The sequence below is a fragment of the Magnolia sinica genome, chromosome 2, assembly GCF_029962835.1.
Source record: "Magnolia sinica isolate HGM2019 chromosome 2, MsV1, whole genome shotgun sequence".
In the NCBI taxonomy this organism is placed as follows: domain Eukaryota; kingdom Viridiplantae; phylum Streptophyta; class Magnoliopsida; order Magnoliales; family Magnoliaceae; genus Magnolia; species Magnolia sinica.
This window is the reverse complement of record NC_080574.1, coordinates 129078639-129101287: the sequence shown is the minus strand read 5'-3', so window position 1 is coordinate 129101287 and position 22649 is coordinate 129078639. Positions and strand designations below refer to the sequence as shown.

General features: G+C 41.4%; 1 pseudogene; it reads left to right on the top strand.

Annotated features, from left to right (window-relative positions):
• The first annotated feature begins 1827 nt into the window (after positions 1-1827).
• On the top strand, positions 1828-19396 carry LOC131227711 (rust resistance kinase Lr10-like; annotated as a pseudogene).
• The last annotated feature ends 3253 nt before the right edge of the window (positions 19397-22649 follow it).

The window sequence follows — 22649 nt, the reverse complement described above, 5'->3', positions numbered from 1 at the left end:
TTGGTGACGTCACTTCAGCAGCGAGTTTAGCTACTCAACCTGTCAGTAGCTAATCCGCGTCCCCTGTCGGGAACACGAGTGGCATGCAAAGGTCCCGCCACGGGATCACCGTTACAGAAACCAGGCTAGCCAGATCAAGGGAAACGGATTGGCTACTCTCCCTGCCACCGGCCCATGGCTGGTGGTCGATGCTATGTGGTCCCACCATGATGTATGTGTTTCATCCATTTTTAAATATCATTATAGGGCTTGATACCAAAAACTGAAAGGGACTGTTTATTTGACATCAAATCTGTTGATTAGATCATGCAGATCAAGATAAAGGGAAAAAACAAATATCAGCTTGATCCAAAACTTTTACGGCCCCAAAGGAGTTTTTAATAGTCGACGTTCATTCAACACTGTTTCCCATAATATGATCCACTTGAGATTGGGATAGACCTCATTTTTGGTCTTATACCATAAAATTATATCAAAAAATAGATGAACGGCTTGGATGAAACAAATACATCATGGTGGGGCCCACAGAGCACTGACCATCAGCCATTGGCCGGTGCCAGGGGGAGTAGCCAATCCGTTTCCCGATCATAAGGTGCTCCGGGATGTTCGCCTCAATGGACAAACGATGGTCTGACACAACATATACGTCTGGCCCACCTTATGAGTAGGTTAGTATAATTTCGGCTATGGATCAACCAATGGCGAAATTCAATCAAACGCTAGGCTACATATGTTCACAAGGGCTGTATAAGATTTACCCGTGTTAGCGTAGGTGTGTTAGAGTTGTGCTCGACTTAATGTATGATAAGACAGTGGTACCCCACTGACATAGATCAATTAAAACCATAGTTTAAGATTTTTGCCATCCTCTCAACCACCGTTGTAACGGCAATCAGGTGATCTGCATAAAGATAGAAGTTAGTTCTTTGTGATGGGTTCTTTGTCTTATGTTTGAGACTTTTATTTCATCAATAATTATAGCCAATGTACTTCTCAAAGAAACAAAGATGAACAAATAAAATAAAAGATACGAAAACAATGTCAATTTTATTGATTTGCGAATAATGCTCATTACAATCGACGGAGTGTCAAATAAACTAGAAAATTAAGTAAAACTAGAGATAAATCTATGATATGTACATATGAATAGATGATCTAAGCAAATGATCAATAGGATGTGACTGGAGTGTTTGATCTTTTAAGTAACAATTGATCGAAATCCGATAATGAAAGGTCATGGACATTTATTGTACTCCTATGATAATGTAGCAATGGCGTTGGCGTTGGACAATAGCGATCTAAGCTATAGCTAGACTAAGTCATGCCGGGATTTTTATATATAAAAAAAATGTAAAGATAAAGACCGTCGATAGATTGCATTTGGCGTGGGCCTGAAGCACTTCTTCACATTCTCCTTTTATAGCTCATGGAGGTGGAAAAAAAAAAAAACCCTCTTTAGGTTTACTTATTGGTATAGGATCATATCTCTTGCAAGCATGGCTATAATGATTTCCATATATCAAAAATCACTGTATTACGCTTCGATAAGAAGGGAAAGCTCGCACCACGGTTCATCGGGTCGTTTTAGATTTTGGACCGAGTTGGTACTGTTGCCTATCACTTGGCCCTACTCACGCCTCTCACCGAAGTTCATAACGTCTTCCATGTATCAATGTTGAAGAAGTACGTCCCCGATCCCTCGCACATCATCAAGTGGGAGCATGTGGAGCTTAAGGAAAATGTCACATATATTCTCCGACCCACTCGAATATTGGATAGGAAGGAGCAAGTCCTGTGCAATAAGGTCATCCCATTGGTCAAGGTACTATGAACCATCACGATGAAGAAGAGGCCACTTGGAAAATGGAAGCAGAGGTCCGCAAGCATTACCCAAGCCTGCTTCAGCAATATGAACAGGTACAAATTTCGAGGATGAAATTTATTTATAAGGGGAGTAGATTGTAACGTCTCGTCCAACCAACACAGTGTCTTAGGGCGTCCACGTAGGATTTGCCATAGGACTATTCGTTTAAACTACTAGTGGTGAGGTTCCACAAATAAATTAATCCAAGATTAGCCCAAATTGAATAGACTAGACGGATCATGATAGGACCAAGTGCGGGTCATCAAGCCAGATGGCCGTTTACACTTAGCAACAGCCCGTGCGGGCTATACCGCGACGCAGGAAGGTTAGAAAATTATAAAAATTTAGAAAAGCATAGATCTCACTGGGCTTGTGGGCTATCGCCGACCACGAGCCCAGTGGACACCCAGAAGTAGCGTCTGACACTTGCCAAATGCGTCCTACCAATGTCAGAATCGAAATCTGGCACTTGTAAATGAAACTGAAATGTAAGATATTTCAGCCATCAGATTTCTTCAAAATTTACGGTGAAGGCTTAATGTATTTTCCTACACCCGTTCCCAAAATCTGGGACCCGATCGTGGTACGGTGACCGTTGATCACAAATTGGACCCGTACGGCCAAACCCCATATCTGATCGTTCCCAAATTTTGCATGGCCCTTCATCGGGCCATGGAGCATCTATACTATAAGTTTCATGGCCAGAGGGCCATCAGAACTTCCCCAACAACCGAAATGGACCCAACAGGGCCATTTAAAGATCGGAACCATATGATCAAACCCTATATTCGTTCATCCGATTGTTTCCAAACTTTGCATGATCCCTCATCGGGCTATGAGACACCTACACACCAAATTTGATGGTCAAGGGGGTGTTAGAACCACCCCGACACCAATAGGGGGTCCTAGAGAGCTATTTTGGAAAGTTGTTAAAACTTAAGGCCAAAGGGCCCAAGTCTAGGAAATAAACCTTAGCTCTCTCATAACTCTCTCATTCACTACAACCACCAAAGGGTAAAGGGAGAGCAAGAGAGTAAAGGAGAAGAAAGAGAGAGTGAAGGTGAGCAAGGCGGACCCTAGATTGAGGTGGGGCCAAGGAAAATCGAACCTTGCAACTCCCTACCTCTTCTCCAAGAAGAAACCCTCATCCACGGCCACCCTTTCATTCCATTGATCGTCTAAATAAGATGCATCACCACTTTTTCTTGAAACCCTTGTAATGAGGGAGGATTTACATGGAAATCTAACATACCAATGATTGCTTTAGGGATTCCGGCCGATCGACCCCAAAATTTGCATTTCTAGGTCATTTTCCAACTCTCCAACGATCCATAGTTGCGGACTATTATCTTTAGGTGGCCTAGCACCAATTATAGTAGGAGTTTAATGATTTTGTTTATTTGGAATGTTGTATGGGAGAATCTAGAGGAACCTAAGAATAATATGTTGTTCGAATTGTATGGAATTGCATGTTTAGTTTTCCTTGATGTTAATCTTGCCTCTCATGGTCTAGTATATGGATGATTACATGCTCATATTTGATTGGTTTCTTTTTCTCACATGTGTTGCTTCATGGTGTGTATGATTCACTACCCTTGTGTATTTGATCCCTTGAGGTGTAGGAAGTGCTTAACTTCTCTCTTAATCCACACCACTCACATGCACCTTGTTCATGTTGTTGTAGCATGCTTGTTAGGAATAATTGAACCGTATGTTGTGATGTATGTAAACATGATACTATTATGCTAGTTGGTAATCTTGATGGTTGGTATGCTATGAATTAACATTGGACCCTTGGGTTGGTCAGGAACATGAGAAGAGACGGTAGTCCCATCGGTAGGACTATGCTAGGGCTAAACCCGTGGGTTTGGGCGGGTGTGTACGGGTGGCAGTAGTTCAACTACATGGGTCCCTTGTACTCGATGTCGTTCGTCGCATGCTCGTCTGACTCGTGCAGTTTAGCCTATTTACTGTCCAACCCTATTTGTTAACCATGTTTGCTCACTTATGTACGGAATCTGGAACACCCTACCACCGTCGTAGCCCATCGATACCGGATGGAATATTGATCCACAGTCTCGTGAGCCGGGCATGGTGGAATGGGACACTGTGTCCGAGCTGTCGGCCTACGCTGGGGTGACGCGCCTCCCCGTAGTGACCACGAGCGATCCCTTTCACTCAGCACTCCCCGTGTACTTGAAGTTAGAGAAGGGGAACCTGACAGGATCAAGGATCGCGGGGTCTTGGCCTCACACGTTGGGGGGTCTTGGCCTCGCAACTCGTTCAAGGCATTTAATACGTGGGGTGTATCAGATTCCCCAATCTGCTGGATGAAAGGACTTAACTAAGAACTCGGCTAACACTATCGCATTACATTGCATTAGCTAGGGTAGCAACTCGGCAGTCGAGGTCGTTCTGAAGGAGTGTTGGTCATACGCGATCGTTAGATGGAGTCGCTCGAGGGAGAGTTGTAGCGAGGGCATGCATCATATCATCCGTCATGCATGCACATTAATAAGATTATTTAGGTGTTTATGATTGACTGCTTTTCATTAAATTCTTATTATAACTGATGCTTGTTACAACTTAAGACTAATAGCACCCACTGAGTTGATCACTCACTCCCACTCTGGGACGGTGTTTTAAAACACCAACCAGACTCGTCCGTAGATGCAGGTGATGCCGAGTATAAGGAGCTTGGCGATGTGAGCCTTGATGAGGAGGACGAGTTCTCCTACTTTCAGCTGATGAGTGAGACCTCATCGGATCAGTAGATGGGACGTTGGATCGCTGGGCAGTAGGCTCAGCTCTATTCTTTTTTGAACATGCTATTCTTTTATGATTTTGTTGGGTTATGCCTTGTGCGACCCCTTTATTCTTTTAGACATGTATATACATGTATATATTTGATCTCTTTTCATTGCAGTGACTTGTTGTGGTTGTGTACATGTTCCAGGTACTTCCAAGATGCGCAATGAAGCTTGATAAATCATAAAACCATAAAATTTAGGAAAAGTGATACTCGGGAACTCGGGAGTCGAGTATATACACGACCCTCGATTTCCAGGGCGTTACAGTCTTTCTTTTTCACAAACAATACAGGTGCTCCCCAAGGAGATACACTCGGTTGTATGAAACCCGAGTCCAACAGATCATCTATCTTCTTCCTCAATTCCTCCATCTCACACGGAGGCATGCGGTATGTCGGTAAGGAAATAAGTGTCACGCCTGGCACAAGGTCAATAGTAAAGTTGATCTTGTGCTGAGGAAGTAGTCCAGGGATTGCTTTAAAAATGTCCGTGAAATCTTGGACTACTGGCGTGTTCCCAAGCGTCGGACTAAATCTTCCAACAGAGATGCGTAACAACGAACGTGGTAAAAACAACTGACCTGAACAGGAAAAGTGAAGGTCGTGTTCTCGGGCCCATGTGTTGTCACTAATCTGGTTTCATAATCGATCTTTGCCTTCATTTCAGTGAGTCAATCCATGCCGAGGATGACGTCGTAATGATATATCGTGGTGACAATCAGATCAATGCACACCACCCTACTTCCTAAGTCTACTAAGCAACTCTTACACAGCTTAGTGGCGTTAGTAAAAGTTCCTCCTGCTACGATAACTCTCACCCCAACCATAGGGGTGGTATTCAACCCTAAACGCTTGACTGAAGAGTATGATATCATCGAAATAGTAGACCCGGTGTCTACCAATAGAAATACAGGTATACCTTGAATGTGGGTAGTGACTTCAAAGGCTAAATGCACTGTAGATGCTGACTCAGATGCTTCAGCTGCAAGGGCATGTATACGCGCTTGTTGCGAACGATTGGGTTGCGCTGTCATAGGTCGTTGAGGTGGCTTATTTTGGGATACGAGTGGTCGGTAGAATGGTTGTGCTGGCGGCGCAGATTGTAGAGGCGGAGCCGACATAACTTGTGGCAGCTGGCGGTTGATTTTCTGAGGTGGCATAAAGTCATTGTCCCTCATCTTAGTAAAGTAAAAGGGCTCGTTATGGCCCATCTTCTTACAGCATGTGCACCAAAGATCTGATCACCTTTGCTAGGCCGGCGGAGCCATAAGCCTGGGAGACTAATCTACACGTGGCCTCTTGCCGAGAAATGGTCGGTTTAACAATTTAGGTCGAGGCCTTGGGCCCATAGGTATACGTGTCTAGGACAATCTGTCTCTATCTTGCTCAGCTCTCAAGGATATGTTCACTAGCTCAGCATAGTTGGGAATGCTAGCACAACACATCTTCGTACGGATATTGGGTCGTAGACCCTCAGAAAAGCACCGCATTCTCATCGGCTCGTTTGCAAGGATCAGTGGAGCATATCTGACCAACTCCGTGAATCGGTTCTTGTATTCAGCCACAGTCGTTCCTCCCTATTGGAGGCGGAGAAATTTACCCTCCTTTTCATTACGGTAAGTGAGAGGGAAGTACTTTCCGTGGAAGCGAGTTTCAAATGCGTCCCATGTCCACACGTATCCTGCGGGGACAATCTGTAGGATGTTGTCCCACCAAAGACTAGCCTCCTTCTCGAACATATAAGTAACCAACTCTACTTGCTCTGCCTAAGTACAGTGTAACGGCTTCAACATCTTAGAAATACAGTCTAACCAATACTCACCCTCCTCAGGTCGATGAGTTCCTGCGAAAGTAGGAGGACGGAAGCGCTGAAAGCGCTCAAACAAGCCACTAGTGTTCATGGCTCCAGCAGGCTGCACAGGTGGGATAGACGGGACCATGTTCATGTTTTGGGCAATGATCCCCGCGATAGTGGCCTAAACTTGCTGTTGTTGCTGCATTAAGAGCATCATCTACTCTAACCTATCAGGGGGAGGAGCCGCCTGAGGCATGTGTGACATCGACGAAGACGCACGATTTTGTTCCAGAATCGGTGGTGCACAAGGTGTTGACCCATTGGTGGGGCCAGTGGCCAGCTTTGAATCCGGCATAGTCTCAATATCCAAGCCCAAACTGGGGTCTGTATGGCTATTGCTCGGGGGAGGTGTCCCGTCAATCGATCCGCCAAGTGCGAGACGTGCTATGTTCCGAGTGTTTTTAGGAGGCATTCCCTATATACAACACAGGGTGCATCATGTGTAAGATTTAGAATAATATTACTCGCTTTTCCACACATCCTACACATTTCAATTCAAAAAGAAGCTTCACGCATTTCATTTAACCAAAATTGTCACGATACATGTGATGTAGCATTACATAAATCATGACAGAGAATGCATGTGAGCTAAGTTTAACAAAAGTTAATTTCGACACTAACTATTCTAATATCCAACTAAGCCGACAAGGGCATTTACATAGGAAAGCAAGAAACAAAGCAAAACAACAAAGGACTGCTACATATGACTAGTCTGCTGACTCTGGTGAAGGCGGAGGCGCCCCCTTATCCTACATATAACACAAGAGGGCCTTTAAGGTACGACCTCCTAATGAGAATTGAGATCCTTGCACGAGCATCTCATCCATAAGACTTACTTGCTTTGTATGGAGTGCCCCGTGGTTCCTCAAGTGCCAGCCAGGGAAAGTGCATGAATCAAATCTTTTCCTTTCTTTCAGACAGGAGGGAGATCATGAAGATAATTGGGTAGTCTCCTTCTCTTCTTTTATCCGAATGAGAATTCCTAATTGATTCATCGAACGACTAACGATTACTACTTTTTTTAGGAGGGGATACATGGCAAATTCGTCCAATGTGCAATCGGGCAGAAGATACATATCTGTATAGATTCTTTGAATGCCCAAATATTTAATAGAACCTTGACAGGGGTGGAAGAGCGTATAGATTAAATCATGAAAGAATTGTTATGGAACGGCAGGGTAGTCTTGCAAATAGTTTGCCAACTGGGTGTTGCGGTGGGACCTTCTTACCTTTAGAGCGGCTTGCCCAAGGATGAGTATCTCACGAGCTTACTTCAAGTATAGATTCTTTTATCCACTGGACTAGATAGGGTTTTCAGCCAGCTTCAAAACTACTACGCTTGCTTGCTGGCTACTTCAAAGTTCCCACTGCCCAAATCCCTCTCTTGTTTCGAGGAGAAAGGCTAAGGATAAAAACGATGAAAAATCTCCTTTTGTTCGTAATGGATAGATGTCCGATCGATTGCGATTACTGAAGCGATAATGTGAAGGGTTGGGCTGAGAAAGACGGAATAGTGGCATACATCTATTTGATTCATCGTAGTCAAAATGTAATTGTTTGCTACTGTTAATGAGAGGAAAACAGTCAAAACGTGATTGTTAGGTGCTGCTAATTGAGAAGAAAATAGTTAAGGAGGGGCAATTTTGCCACGCCAGCAGGGGATAAGAATATCAAGCAGTGACGGAACCAGTGTCTATTCAGACGAGGGTTAAGGCACCTAGCATTTTTAGTATATGTTTAGCAAAGGCACCCAAAGACTCGCAGATCTGAATAGGAAGGTGGCTGTCCCATGATAACTTCAAAAGGTGATCTGTTTCCCAACACAGGAGTACTCAAGGTCTGGTTGATTAGATAGGTGGCAATTAACACTGCCTCGTTCCAAAATCTCCTTGGCTTGAAAGAACAGTAGGCTTTAGCTTGTTCAATGAAGTTCAAGGCTTGACTTTAAAGGGCTTCGGCCTCTAAACCTGACTTAACTTCCCACCTCTGTCGCCCTATTTAGTAAGCGGTAAGAAAGACTTTCTCTTTCGGCCAGTCAGAAAGTGCTTAGAATCTTCTCTTAGTGTGCCTTAGGTTAGGTAAGCTTGGTCCATTCAGCTCTTTCTTAGCACTCCGCCTGGCCGAGTGTAAGAGAAAGAAAGCAGGGGGGGGGGGGATGTAGAAAGGGATCAGTCTCTATCCATCCATCCGGATACTAACGTAGGCTACCAAGTCAGTCAATTCATTAGGGCATGAGCCCAAAGATGAGATAGATCCAAATATTAGGTGGACCACACCATAGGGAAATAGTAGTAATTGAGCTCCTACTATTAAAAACTTTAAGGGCTCAATGTAATGTTTATTTGTCATCCAACCTGTTAATTGGGTCACACAGACATGGATGAAGGGAAATCACAAATATTCATTTTTTTTTTCAAATCATTTGATGGTATGAGCCCAAAAATTAAGGTGAATCCAAGGTTTAAGTGGACCACACAGCTGGTATTGAATGCCTAACATTAGAAACTTCTTGGGAGCCACTGAGGTTTTGATTAAGTGGATATTTGTGTCTTCCCACTGCCCAGGTTAATTTACCTGACCTTATGTACAGGTTGGATGGCAAATAAACATTCACAGTGGTTGTTATTATCACTGTTGCTTCCTTGGTGAGGTCCACTTGAGCCTTGGATTTTTTTAATTTTTTTAATTCTTGGGCCTTAAAATAATTTTAAAAAATGAACGAAATGATGTGGATAAAACCCATGCTTAAGATGGGGCACACAAAGCTGCCCCTTCCTGTACTAAGTCCCTCTACGTGGGGGAAGACGGCTATCCCCTTCCTAGGCTAGCTTAGCTCTTTGTGACCAGACTTTTAATGGTGGTGGATATACCTTTACACGAGTCACATTTGCTTGGTCATCTCGCTTGACTGGACTCGACTTGGAAAAGCTCAACTCTCCTTGGTTTGAAATTGGATTTGGACCGAGTTGAGCTGGTTTTTGAAGCTCGAAAACAACATTTTGAGCAGAGTTCGAGCTTGCTCGAGCTCAACTCGACTCGGATCGAATCTCAACTTGAATTGACTCAAATCAAATCAGGTTGGTGACTTGGTTATTTTGATATGGATACTGATCACTGAGTGTTTGATGAAATGACTTAACGAAGTGTAGGCAAGGAAGGAATGGATACGCCGGATGTTTGATTTTGATGCTGCTCGTCGGGTGTTTGATTTTGATACTGTTCGCTGGGTGTTTGATGAAATACATGTAAAGTGTTGTCATTGTTTTGTATTCCGTGAGAAATCGAAGATGCATTCTACATGTTTGAAAAAATGTCATACTGGCTTGAACTCAGCTCGAAATAGTCCAGGTGGCTGGCTGGCTGGCTAGACAGGCTTGAGGACTGAGGGGAGTTCGAGCTAGGATTAGCTGCTGGCCGAGCTGAGCTGAGATATGTCAAGCTCGACTCGGTATGACTCTTGTACGACTCTACAGCGGTGGAACAGGGATTGCGTCCTACCCACATGTCTTTAGCTAGGAACGGGCAGGAGCTCTGAGTGGCCACCATGATGCATGAGTTTTATCTACACCGTCCATCTAATTCTCCATGACATTTTATAGAATGAGACCAAAAATTAAGAAAATCCAAGGCTCAAGTGGACCGCACCACAAGAAGCAGTGGTGGTGATGATTCCCACCGTTGAAACTTTCCTACTGCTCATTATGATGTTTATTTAACATCCAACCTATTCATAAAGTTAGGTACACTTGGATGAAGGGAAAACACAAATATCAGCTCGATCCAAAACTTCTACGACTCCTAAAAAGTTTTCAACGGTAAGAGTTTAATCCCCATTGTGTGGTCCACCTAGATCTTGGATCTGCTTCAGTTTAGGATTTTTATCCTCAAATGATATGGATAAATGGATGTACGGTGTAGATAAAACTAATACATCACGGTTACCACTCATAGCTTCTGCCTGTTCCCACCTAGAGACAACTGGGGTAGGACGCAATCCACGTTCCTGTGACAGATCCGCAACATCCGCCGACTGCCACACAAGGAATGAACCTCGACCCTATTATCGACCGACCGTAGCCCAACTGTCACTAAGATAATGAAGGAGACGGTGTGCCATGGGCCCATGGCCACCATCTTCCACGCGGCTTCGATAGAGAAAATGACAGCTGCCGAAAGTCTTTGGGATACACGAAGCGGATTGGGTGGTGACCCCAACACCACTCAGCTAGGTGTTGGGCGCTGTGGGTCTATATGATGCATGTGTTTTATCCACTCCATCCATGAGCCCAAAAATGAAGTAAATCAAAGTTTGATGTGGACCACACTGTTGAAAATAGTAGTGATTGAATGTTCACCTTAAAAATTTCTCAAGACTCACAAAAGTTTTGGCTCAAGCTGTTATTTCTTTTATCCTTTCATCTTAGGTCTGTGTTACCTAATCAACAGGTTAGATGGAAAATAAACATTACAATTGGCTTTAAGAATTTTTAATGTGAGTCGTTCAATCACTGATGTCTCCCTATTGTGGGGTTCACCTGAGATTTAGCTCTGTCTTTTTTCTTTTTCTTTTTTTAACTCATACCCTGATATGAGTTGGCAGAGTTAGCAAAATGTATAGACGCGTGGATAAAATACTATGGTGAGACACATGGCACCGACAAGTTGCAACTTCGATATTGGCAGGGTAATCCGCTTCCACCTCCCGAGTCCCGGTCAAAAGTCATCGACTTCGTTAAACAAGAGAATTAGAGCTAGCCTTTTAGAGAAAAATTACACCAATCATATGATTTATCCTATGAAAAGCATGATCAGATGATATATCCATGCTAAGGAGTGAGCATACTCTATCCTCATGAAATCTAGGCCATGTCCATGTAACATTGGGTTGTATCTCTAATGGAGTATGTTAAGGGTGTGTAGTCCACATTCATGACTGAGATTTGGACATGTAACTAACCCAGGAAGGGACATTAAGGTCCATCACCTTCTTCCTCAGGGATATCTACTCCGAATCTACGGAGCTCTATGAACTTTTCATAGAGTTTCATCAAATCCACTAAAGATAAAAGTATAAATAATTTCTAATAAATGCTCTCTAAACTTTTCACATAACTTCCTCAAATCCACTAAATATAAAAGTAGAAATAATTTATAATAAATTTAAAATAATTTAATTGATGATAAAAATCGAAATTACAACTCTTTAAATAAAGAACTCATACCTAGGATGGGATTTTAGACTCTTAACTCCCTAAAAAGGTGGCTTACTATTAAACTTATTATTTATAGATGTCCTTAATTTCTACTAGACTTGGTAGTTTTCAACTAAAAATATTGTCTAATTTGGCCTAACCACATTATTCTCCTAACTTTTCTAAGCTATTTTCATGTTGGGCACGACTCCTACAACTTAAAGAATATCAAAAGTTATACTCAAACTAAAACTAACTATTTATCGTAAAAATAAAATTAAATGAGAATTTTAACAATCAATGTGATGGAATCTTGCAAATCCTTCATGGGTAACCGAGCGTAGCGGGATTGGTTGACTTAAGTAGCTTCCTACCCCAAAATCATATAAAATATGTCGAAAAACTTATCTCGGTTTGTGAGATACGATTGATTTAAGGTCTCGATGGTCTGGATCATTTCCACCTCTGATCGGGCCTTCTCTGGTCTGTCTTTGCCATGAAAGTTTCTCCAACCCTCTCTACATTAGTCCCCTCTACTTTAAAGGAACTCAACAACGTAAGCATTGTCATTGATCTTTTAGAGAATCAATATCGGCTCAATCTTCTTGTTCTTGAATTTGTTGTAGGTCCTGGTCAGAAATCTCTTATTACGTAGATACACTATAACATGATCGTCCACTTCGAACACATTTTGCCGTCGATGTTCATTGCTTGCTTCTTATACTTGTCATTCGAAGCTTGCAACTTGCCTTGCGCATTCGCATGAATGCCTACAATTTAGTTTGTCATATATTTTGCTACAATATTAATGCCCGAGAACTTGGGCAAATGAACCAAGTTAACTATGTGGCGGGGCACTTAACCATAAATAATTTGGAACGGAGACTTTCCTATCGAGCGGTTCGCCATATTATTGAATGCAAACTCTACTTGAGACAAGACCAAATCTCACTTCTTCGGTTTGTCACCTAAAAGACATCGGAGGATGTTTTTTAATGTGCAATTCACAACTTCAGTTTACCCATCGGTCTGCAGGTGCTAGGCACCACTGAACTGAAGTCGCGTATTGAACTGATTCTATTAAGTCTGCCAGAATTGGCTAATAAACTTCGTGTTATGATCAAAAGTAATGGTTTTGAAAACCCCGTCGATGAGGGCCTATTGTCTGTGAGGTCGCGTAGCACAAAGATATACTTCATAGTGGGGCTCGCAAAGCACCAACCACTAGCCATTGGGCTAGTGGCAAGGGGAGTAGCCAATCCGCGCTAGTTTCGAGAACGGATTAGCTACTCCCCCTGTCACTAGCCAATGGCTAGTGCTAGTTGCTCTGTGGGCCTTACCATGATGTATGTGTTTTATTCATGCCGTCCATCTATTTTTTAGATTATTTTATGGTATGAGCCCAAAAATGAGATATATACCAATCTTAAGTGGACCACATTACAGGAAAAAGTTTTAATTGAACGTCAACCATTAAAAACTTTTTGGGGGCTACAAAAGTTTTGGATCAAGTTGATCTTTGTATTTTCCCTTCATCTGGGTCTGTATGACCTAATCAACAGATTGAATTTCAAATAAATCATATAGTGGGCCTTAGAAGGATTTTAATGGTGGATATCCAATCACTATTGTTTTCCTATGGTGTGGTTTACTGAGATTTATATCCCTCTCAATTTTTTGGGAACAAGCCCTAAAATGATGTGTAAAAATGGATGAATGGCATGGATAAAAGACATACTTCATAATGGGCTTGCAGAGCACCGACAACTAGCCCCTGGGATAGTGGCATGGGGAGTAGCCAATCTGCACGGGTTTGGAGAACGGATTGGCTACTCTCCTTGCCACTAGCCAATGGCTGGTGGTCGGTGCTCGATCTGTGGGCCTCACCATGATGTATGTGTTTCATCCATACTGTCAACATATTTTTCTAGATCATTTTATGGTATGAACCCAAAAATGAGATATATACCAATCTCAAGTGGACCACATTATTGGAAAAAGTATTGATTGAATGTCAACCATTAAAAACTTTTCGGGGGCCATAAAAGTTTTGGACCAAGATGATCTTTGTTTTTTCCCTTCATAGCTAGGTTTGTATGACCTAATCAACCGATTGGATCAAGCTGATCTTTGAATATTCACGCTTTTAATTGGGTTGTGTAATGGCATAGTCAAGCTTTTGAGGGCATAGAGGAGCTGGAAAGATTTAGCACGTGTAACTTCAAGTTGGTGATGGTGTGCCAGCTTCAACTTGGCTCAGCATGACAGGGGTCGGCCTTAGAACTTCGCCAGCGGCCTCTCTGCTTTGCCTTCCCATGGCCGTCTCTCCATATTTTATTTTGTTCCTCCATTGGCCCATTTGCAGTGAACTCCCGTAAATAGGCAATGGAAATCCTGATAGTTGCCATTCAAGGGTTGTTTTTAGGTGTCTTTTTCTCTGTGGCTTGCGAGCTGCACTGCTAAAGGAATCAGGAGGTGTAACCACTCTAGGGAAAATCATAAGTGAGATGTGGCCACACTTATAACGTTCCTCCCTCGGCCGTTATCACCCAAAACGTTCCCCTTGATTGTTATATCACCCCACAACGGTCCATGTAGGGTTGTTTTCGGGTGAAGATGCTTTTTACATATTTCAAAAATCAACACTGGTTCGGTGTTCTATTGGTATTTTGCCCTATTACCGATCTACTTTGGTGACAACTAATCTGAGCTGTATGGATATTTTTTATCAAAGCTTAATTGAAATAAAAAAGAATGTTTAATCTTATTTAAGAGGGTGTCTACCATGTATATAAAATGTTTAATCTTGTTTAGGAGGGTGTCTACCATATATATATATATATATATATATATGATGCCGGTAAAGACGCGATGAGGTCAATCACCATCTTCCTCGAGGAAAACTACTCCGAATCTACAAAGCTGTCTGGATTCCTCACATAGTTTTCCCCGAATCCACAAGGTATAAAATAAAAATAATTTCTAATAAATTTAAAAATAAATTGATTGATGATAAAAACAAAATAACATTCCTTTAAATGATGAGTTCAAATCTAGGATGGAGTTTTAGACTCAAACTCCTTAAAAATGTGACTTACTATAAATAGTTAACTTACTATTTATAGATAGTCATGATTCCTATTAGACTTCATGATTTTCAGCCAAAACTAGTAAGTGGCTAATTTGGCCTAACCATGTTGTTCTCGTCATTTTTCTAACCTCTTTTCACGTTGGGCACCACTCAAACAACTTAAAGGATCAAAAGTTATGATCGAATTAGAACTTACTATTTATATTAAAAATGAAAATAAAATGAACTTTTGACCGTTGATATGATGGAATCTCACAAATCATTCCATCAAATCCAGCGTCAGTAGCCTGGTGTAGCTGGATTAGTTGGATAAGGTAGCTTCTCATGCCCAAAATTATATATGACACGTTCAAAAATCTTTTTCCAATTTGCCAGATAAAATTATTTTAAGGTTTTGATGGTCTTGATCATTTTTCTCTCCAATCGGGCGTTCTATAGTCCATCCTTACCATGAAAATGTCCGTGATCTGACATGCATCAATATGTATTGAGAGAGAGGACGGTCCCATAACGATGAACAGTTGGATATATCCGAATGCATCACATGGACAGGATTAGAAGACTTGCCAGATATCTAGCCAGTATTTTTACCCAATGTACGCATGACAAGTGAGGCCGGTGGCTTTGGTAAATGGAAATCATTGATCTATCATACGAAGTGTAACCCAGCTGCACTGGCCATAGCTGGACAAAAGTTGTGGAAGAGGTGTAAAGGATTTTCCTGCGCTGGGAACTTAGGTGGGCCATCGTTATGTTTGCAAGAAATCCATGCCGGCCATCTATTTTGTGAGTTCATTTTAGAATATGAGGCTAAAAATGAGGCGTATTCAATATTCAAGTAAGCCTGATACGTGAGGATTGAACGTTTACAGTTGAAATATCCGTGGGGCAACAGAAATTTTGAGTCAGGCTAATATTTGTATTTTTAGTTCATCTCATTAGGAATGACGTTATCAACAGTATGGATGTCATGTAAACATCACTGTCGACCCAAGGAGGTTTCAACGGTAGAACTTTCTCTACCCATCATTTCCTTTAGTCCGGCCCACTCGAGTCTTGGATCGTGATCATTTTTGGTATCAAATCCTAAAATGGGCTCATAAAACGGATGGACGGAGTGGATTTCTCAGAAACATCACGTTGGCCCCAACTAGGTTTACAGGGCAGGAAATCCGCGTCTGAAAATTAATGCTCCTATTTAAAACAGAAAGCCGCCGTCGTTTTATTATTCGTTTGTTAAATAGAGAAGTAGTCCAGTGTAGTGGAGTGAATTGCAATATTATGTCAGTTTCTTTCGCTCTCCATTCCTTTCTCCCTCTCTCTGTTTTCCTTCTCTCCCACCTTGCTCTTCCCTCACCTCTACAAAAGCGTACCGTTCCTGGACCCAACCCACTTTGTCCTCCGGTCGACTGTAGGGAGCTATTTCAGATCGGATTCCCCTTCTCAAATATCACCAATCCTGAATGCGGGTAATACTCCATCAATTCTAACAATTTCATAAAACCAACCATCCAATTGGAGGATTTGGAAAGGTCGTACGTCGTCAAAGATATCTTGTATCGTGAAAGCACGATTGTAATTCAAGACGAGGGATTCTACAATCACTCGCAGTCCGACTTATGCAATTCCTTTTACAATTTCACCTTTCCCTCTTCTACTTTCCTTCGCTTTTATCTTAAAACTCCCAACTACATCTTTGTCAATTGCAATCGCCATCATCAGCCTCTCTTCAATGATTCCTATTGGGTGTATATAATTACACAGGTTGTCACGACCGCATTCTCCACTATTGGCCAGAGGAGCTACCACCTCTTCAACAACATGATTGTTTGGTCACTCACTTTCCATTATCTCTACCGGAGCTCGACCCAAATGTGCCGAAGGACCTCTTTAGTGTATTGGCATTGGGTTTCCATCTTCAATGGACGAGGACCCAAGAATGCTTTGAATGTTACGAAAGAAGAGGAGGCTTTTGCAGTCGACACAATTCTACCAGGGACTTCGTTTGTTCAGAGCCAACTAATCCCCATGGGAATTACACACACACACACACACACACACAAATCTGCTTGTCATTTTCATTGTTTTGCAGCTACCTATTAAAGGAGCTGAAGATAGTAGGCTTTCTTCTCTCTCCATTTCACTTTCCGTTATGTTTAGATCTTTAGGTCTGGAACCGATGGTTTAATAGAAAGTATTGATCATCGACAGGTGCTCGATGGCATCGAGTGGTCTGTTGATGGCATCCACATACCCCTGTTTCTGACAGATTTAAGACATCAACAATATAACATGAACGTGAAGCTCCGTATAGTGAACTTCACCCCTCTTTAATTTTATTTTTTTTTCGGAAATGAAGAAAACATGCTTGTAATTTAAGATGAGGGAATCGACCATTACTCGCAATCCAATACCTGCAGTTTCTTTTACAATTTTGCAATGCCCACCTCTCCTTTGGTACCCTTCTCATCTTAAAACTCCAATCTATGCCTTTGTTAATTGCAAGAGCAATAATCAGTTCAAGTATCCCAATTTTTGTTCGTATAATCACACGTTGTGAAGGCCACAACATCTAATATGGATCGGAGTGTTTTCCACCTCTTCATCGATCGACCTGTAGCCAAATGAACCCAAGGACCACTTTGGACACTTGGCTTTCGGTATCAGTATTCAATGGAATTTCACCCACGAAGCAATGAATGTTACGTGGAAAAAGGAGGCCTTTGTAGTCGAAATCATTCAAAGGAAACTTCACTTGTTCATACACCACCAGTCCCAACAGTAAATGAAATGAAAAACCGCTTTGGGTTGTCTTCAGTTTCGCAGCTACCAATTGAAGCAGCAAACGACTGTTGATTCGGTGGATGGCTAAGGACCCTGTACGTGGTGGGCCCCATCCATTTGATTTGTACAATAAGGCCCACCAAATGGCATCCATACGATGGGGCCTACTTGCTGGAAGATCATGTATATCGCACGCGTGACATGCGAACACATGGAGGGACAAAGCTAGTTCTTTTTTCTTTTTTGAACGAGTGATCTTGTCAAATATACCTGTGTAGTTTTTTTGAGAGGAGAAAATTTATTCAAGAGAAGAAATCTACAGACATTCGGGCAGGGCCCCACAAAAAGGCCAGGGCCCGCCTATCATATGCAAGCATATACAAACCCAGCTCAAAACAGAGTTGAAAAAGCCCTATGACAGACGTCTTCTAACAATCCCAATCCAGCATTGTCCTCATGGATGATCTCCAGTGTATATGTTAGCAGTTTTTACATGTTTAGATCAGTGCCCGTCATTTCATTTGTATTTTACTGGTGAGAGGAGATAATCTAGTGTATAAAAAAAAAAGGCATATGCCGTATTATTACATTAAAATGATTTTATATTTTGTTAATCCTCTGTCTAATATGATCAGGTTGAATGTAATTTGTGTTCATTCACTACTTTCAGGTTTATCATTGGGAGCGGCAGTCCTCTTTCTAGGATGCATCTTCCTCTTCTTCTGCTATATGGCTACCTAGAAGCCCAATCTTCTTTTGGAATAAGAAACCAAAAGATGACCATGACGTGGAGGAATTTCTAAAGAAGTATGGATCCCTTATTCCAAATAGATGTCAGTATTCAGATCTCAAGAAGATGACAAACTCCTTCAATGATAAATTAGGCCAAGGAGGTTATGGCGGAGTGTTCAAAGGAAAGCTCCATGATGGTCGTTTGGTGGCCGTGAAGGTGTTGAACAATTCCAAGAGCAATGGAGAAGAATTCATTAATGAGGTCGCCTGCATTGGTAGGACTTACCATGTGAATATTGTCGCTCTTCTAGGTTTTTGTTCAGAGGGGGAAAAAGAGCACTTACCTATGAGTTCATGCCCAATGGAACACTTGAAAAATTCATTTATGCTGAAAAAACAAGAGAAATGAATCCTCTTGGATGGGAAAAGCTATATGAAATCGCAATTGGAATTGCCCGAGGACTAGAATACTTGCACCGTGGCTGTAGTACACGCATTGTGCATCTAGAAACAAAAACTCATAACATTCTTCTAGATGAAGACTTCATTCCCAAGATCTCAGATTTCGGGCTAGCTAAGATATGCCGTGCGAAGGAGAGTATCATATCCATGATAGGCGCTAGAGGGACTGGGGTATATTGCACCTGTAGTATTTTGTAGAAACTTCGGAGGAGTCTCATACAAGTCCGATGTTTATAGTTATGGAATGATGGTGTTAGAAATGGTCGGAGGAAGAAGGAAAAGTGAGGCCCGAGTATAGAATACCAGCGAAGTATATTTTCCACACTGGACATACGAGCATCTTGATATAAATGGACATCTTGGATTACATGGAGTTACAATGAGAGAGGATGAAAACATTGTGCGGAAGATGATCATAGTGGGTCTATGGTGCAAACAGACAGCCCCAGCAAATCGGCCTTCTACAACTAGGGTGGTAGAGATGCTGGTGGGAAGCGTGGAAAGCTTGTCAATTCCACCCAAGCCATTTCTATCTTCTCCTTCAAGGACATGCCAAGGTCTTTCAACTGCTTCAATATCACTAGAAAATATTCTACCACATGTTTGAATATATTTTCTGTATGAAGAGAATTTGATCCAGCCAGAAAGTTCGAATTAAATCTAGATCCATGATTGTTCCTTGTGATGATCAAGTTAATTTGGTATTTCCTTTCCTTTTAAAATATTATTCAGATGAACAAATGATAATGCATGGGTTATATTCATATGTATATGTATGATGTATGGATGTATGTATTGTTTGGAGAATGCTAACATTCCCACCTTCATGCGACATTAGCAACATACACAGAGCTTTTAAATGACATGCAGCATGAAGGATGGTGAATCATCAATCTGAAGTGTCCTCTCTTTCCTTTTCTTTTATTCCTTTTTTATAGAAAAAAATTATTTCTTCTTCTTCTTCTTCCGATCAGATGATACATCCATGTTAAGGAGTGAGCATACTCTATCCTGAAATCTAGGCCATGTCCATGTAAGCTTGGGTTGTATCTGATGGAGTATGTTAAGGTTGTGAAGTCGGCATTCATGAGCGGGATCTGGACCTGTAACAAGTGGGTCCTAAATTGAAAACGGCTCTTCCGAGAAATCTGGGCCATGTAAGGTTGGGTTGCATTTGCTAGAGTATGTTGGGGCCATGTAGAGGTCAAGCTTTTGTCCATGGACAGCTGCGTAGCAGCCTCCCCCTCAAGTAACAAAATATTCATTTTTTGTCGACAATTGAGGATATACCCAATGGATGCATTTATCTTAAGTAAATGTTGTATCCAAACACTAGAAATTAAGCTCCCATGGACATGGACATCCATGTTTTAAGTGAAGCTTTCTGCACATTCACAACAACCCTGTGATTCCCCTTTATTCTTTATGTGAACGAAATAGAGATACCAATGGGTCTACAAAGGCTACAATCTCAATACCACCCATGCCATTTTGGCAAGTGATTTTCAGATCCAAGCTGTTCCCCAGGTGGGCCCACAAGGTGACATGGCCTGAAAATCATGTTGGTCTCATGTAGGATGCACAAGCAGATCAAATGTGGACAGTTGGTCAAAATTTTTTAACTTCCCAATTTTTCTATATTCTTGTGACCCACCTTTATTATTATTATTTTTTTATTATCATTATTATTATTATTACACATGCACCCACACCACACACACTCACAAACAAACCCACACCACATGAGGACTCGATCCCCTAATCTCAATGTTGAAACAGAATCTATCCACCACTGTTGGTAAAAATAATAATTTTACTTCCCAATTTTTCCATATTCTTGTGACCCACCTGATGACCTGATTGGTCCTATTTTAGGGCAGTCACACGTACTCAGTGGGGTCGAGCTGATGAACAGCCAGGATTGAAAAAACTTGACACATTGGCATGTGCGAAGTCCTGTTCTAGTAAGTCATTCTCTTTATCTTCTCATTACTAATATTAATAATTATGTCAAAGGATGCATTTGGATGCACTATCAAATTGAATTGCAATTTAGAGACTGATAGTGTGGAAATATGGAAAATGCAATTTCCTTATCATTCATATTGAGAATGTTGCACCAACATGCAATGACATTACTTCTAAGTTGGAATTGCCAAAAAAAAAAAACCCTGAAGTGCAATTTTAGGTATACTTGTTCATTGTGAAAGTCTGGAAACACTGTTTATCTGTCTGTTCCTCTTAGATGAAACTGAATGTTCAAATTTCAAATCAATCGTGCATCCAAACACAACATAAGTGTTTTGGTGCAATTTCAGGGTTTGTTTTGGAGTGGCTGAGGTCTTGTTGGTGAACGGAGTGGCCATTGAATCTAATCACTTGAGAATATGGAGAGAAGCTAGGAAGAAACTGCCTAGTTGTCAACTAGCTGGCATTTTTTACCTGTTGACAATATTTCTAGCAACCGCCTTTTATTTTGTGGACTTGCAAATGCTGAGAATGAAAGATGGTGAGGACGCTGTCCAAAGAGAGGTGGTGGAAGTGGCTCTCTTCTCTACGCCTGAATCAACACTCTCTGATGCTATTCTGCTCACCCAGAATTCAGCTGTGGATTTGGAATGTGATGTTGAAGAGTCAACTGCAAGAGAGTCCGAACTGTCTGTGTGTCCTGTCTGTGTGTCCTGTAAAAATTCTATAGCAATCAAAATAGAATGTTTATACAAAAAAAAAAAACGGCATGCTTATTTGATTATCCGATGATCGTATTAGTGGACAGTCTATAACTGAAAAACATTCTATGTTCTGATTTCAACAAAAACAAAAAATAAAATAAAATGCAAGAGACAAAAATGTAAAGCTTGCGAAAGTCTTGGATTCAAGGTAATGTAATTTTCATTAGTATAGATATCTCAGGAACTATCATGTTGTAAATTAAGCCTCTGTTCATGTTTCCATCATTTTTAATTTTGAATGGCTTAATGATAAGGACTGTCCTGATGAAAATGAGTCTTACCCCAATTAAGATTAAAAATAATAATCTTTTTGTTGGTTGCTTATGGAAGAATTGCAATAGAAAACGGTGACGATATCAACTACTTGTTGAGTATTGAATTATTTGGGTCTCTTCAAAATCCGAATAGAGGGGGAGATCCTATGAGCAACTTAAAATAGAAATCCATTAATCCCCATTTTAATTTCACTTGGATTGATGAAACTTTCATTACAAAAGAAATTTTGAAGAGACTAAAATGGTGTTGCGCAGCACGCCAACAATGCAGTGAATCGAGATCCATTCTCTGGTCTCACCAACAAACAATAAATAAGAAGAAATATAATCTAGAAGTAGAATCAAAGTATACCAACAAACTACAAGCCATAATTTACGTGGAAAAACCCCAACAAGGGTAAAAAAACTTCCACTATGAAGAAAAGCAAGTTTACAAGCAATATACTAACCTCTTCTCCTTGGATGTATAGAAAAAACCCTTTGCATACACCTTAGAATACCCCTAGGGACCCTTATTTATAATTTAGGCAACTTCCTTTCGCTCCTCTGCAAAAACTATCTCAAATTTACGCAGTCCGCACCAAATCCGCGTAGAATCTGCGTAACCTCAACTGGTTGAGCACCACGGACCAAAAATAAAATTTGCACGCTGGACTTTAAGTCGAGCGAACCCTCGACTGGTCATGCAAAATTGTCCAGATGTGCTCCACATATCAACAATCTCCCACTTGGAGACATAGCGCCATAAACATTCGTCTTCTACATTTAGAGTGTACCACCTCCCCGTCTTCAAGCCTGAAGACCAATCAAAGCTGAACAGAGCTTCAGCTTCTCCCGTGTGACCGTCTTGGTC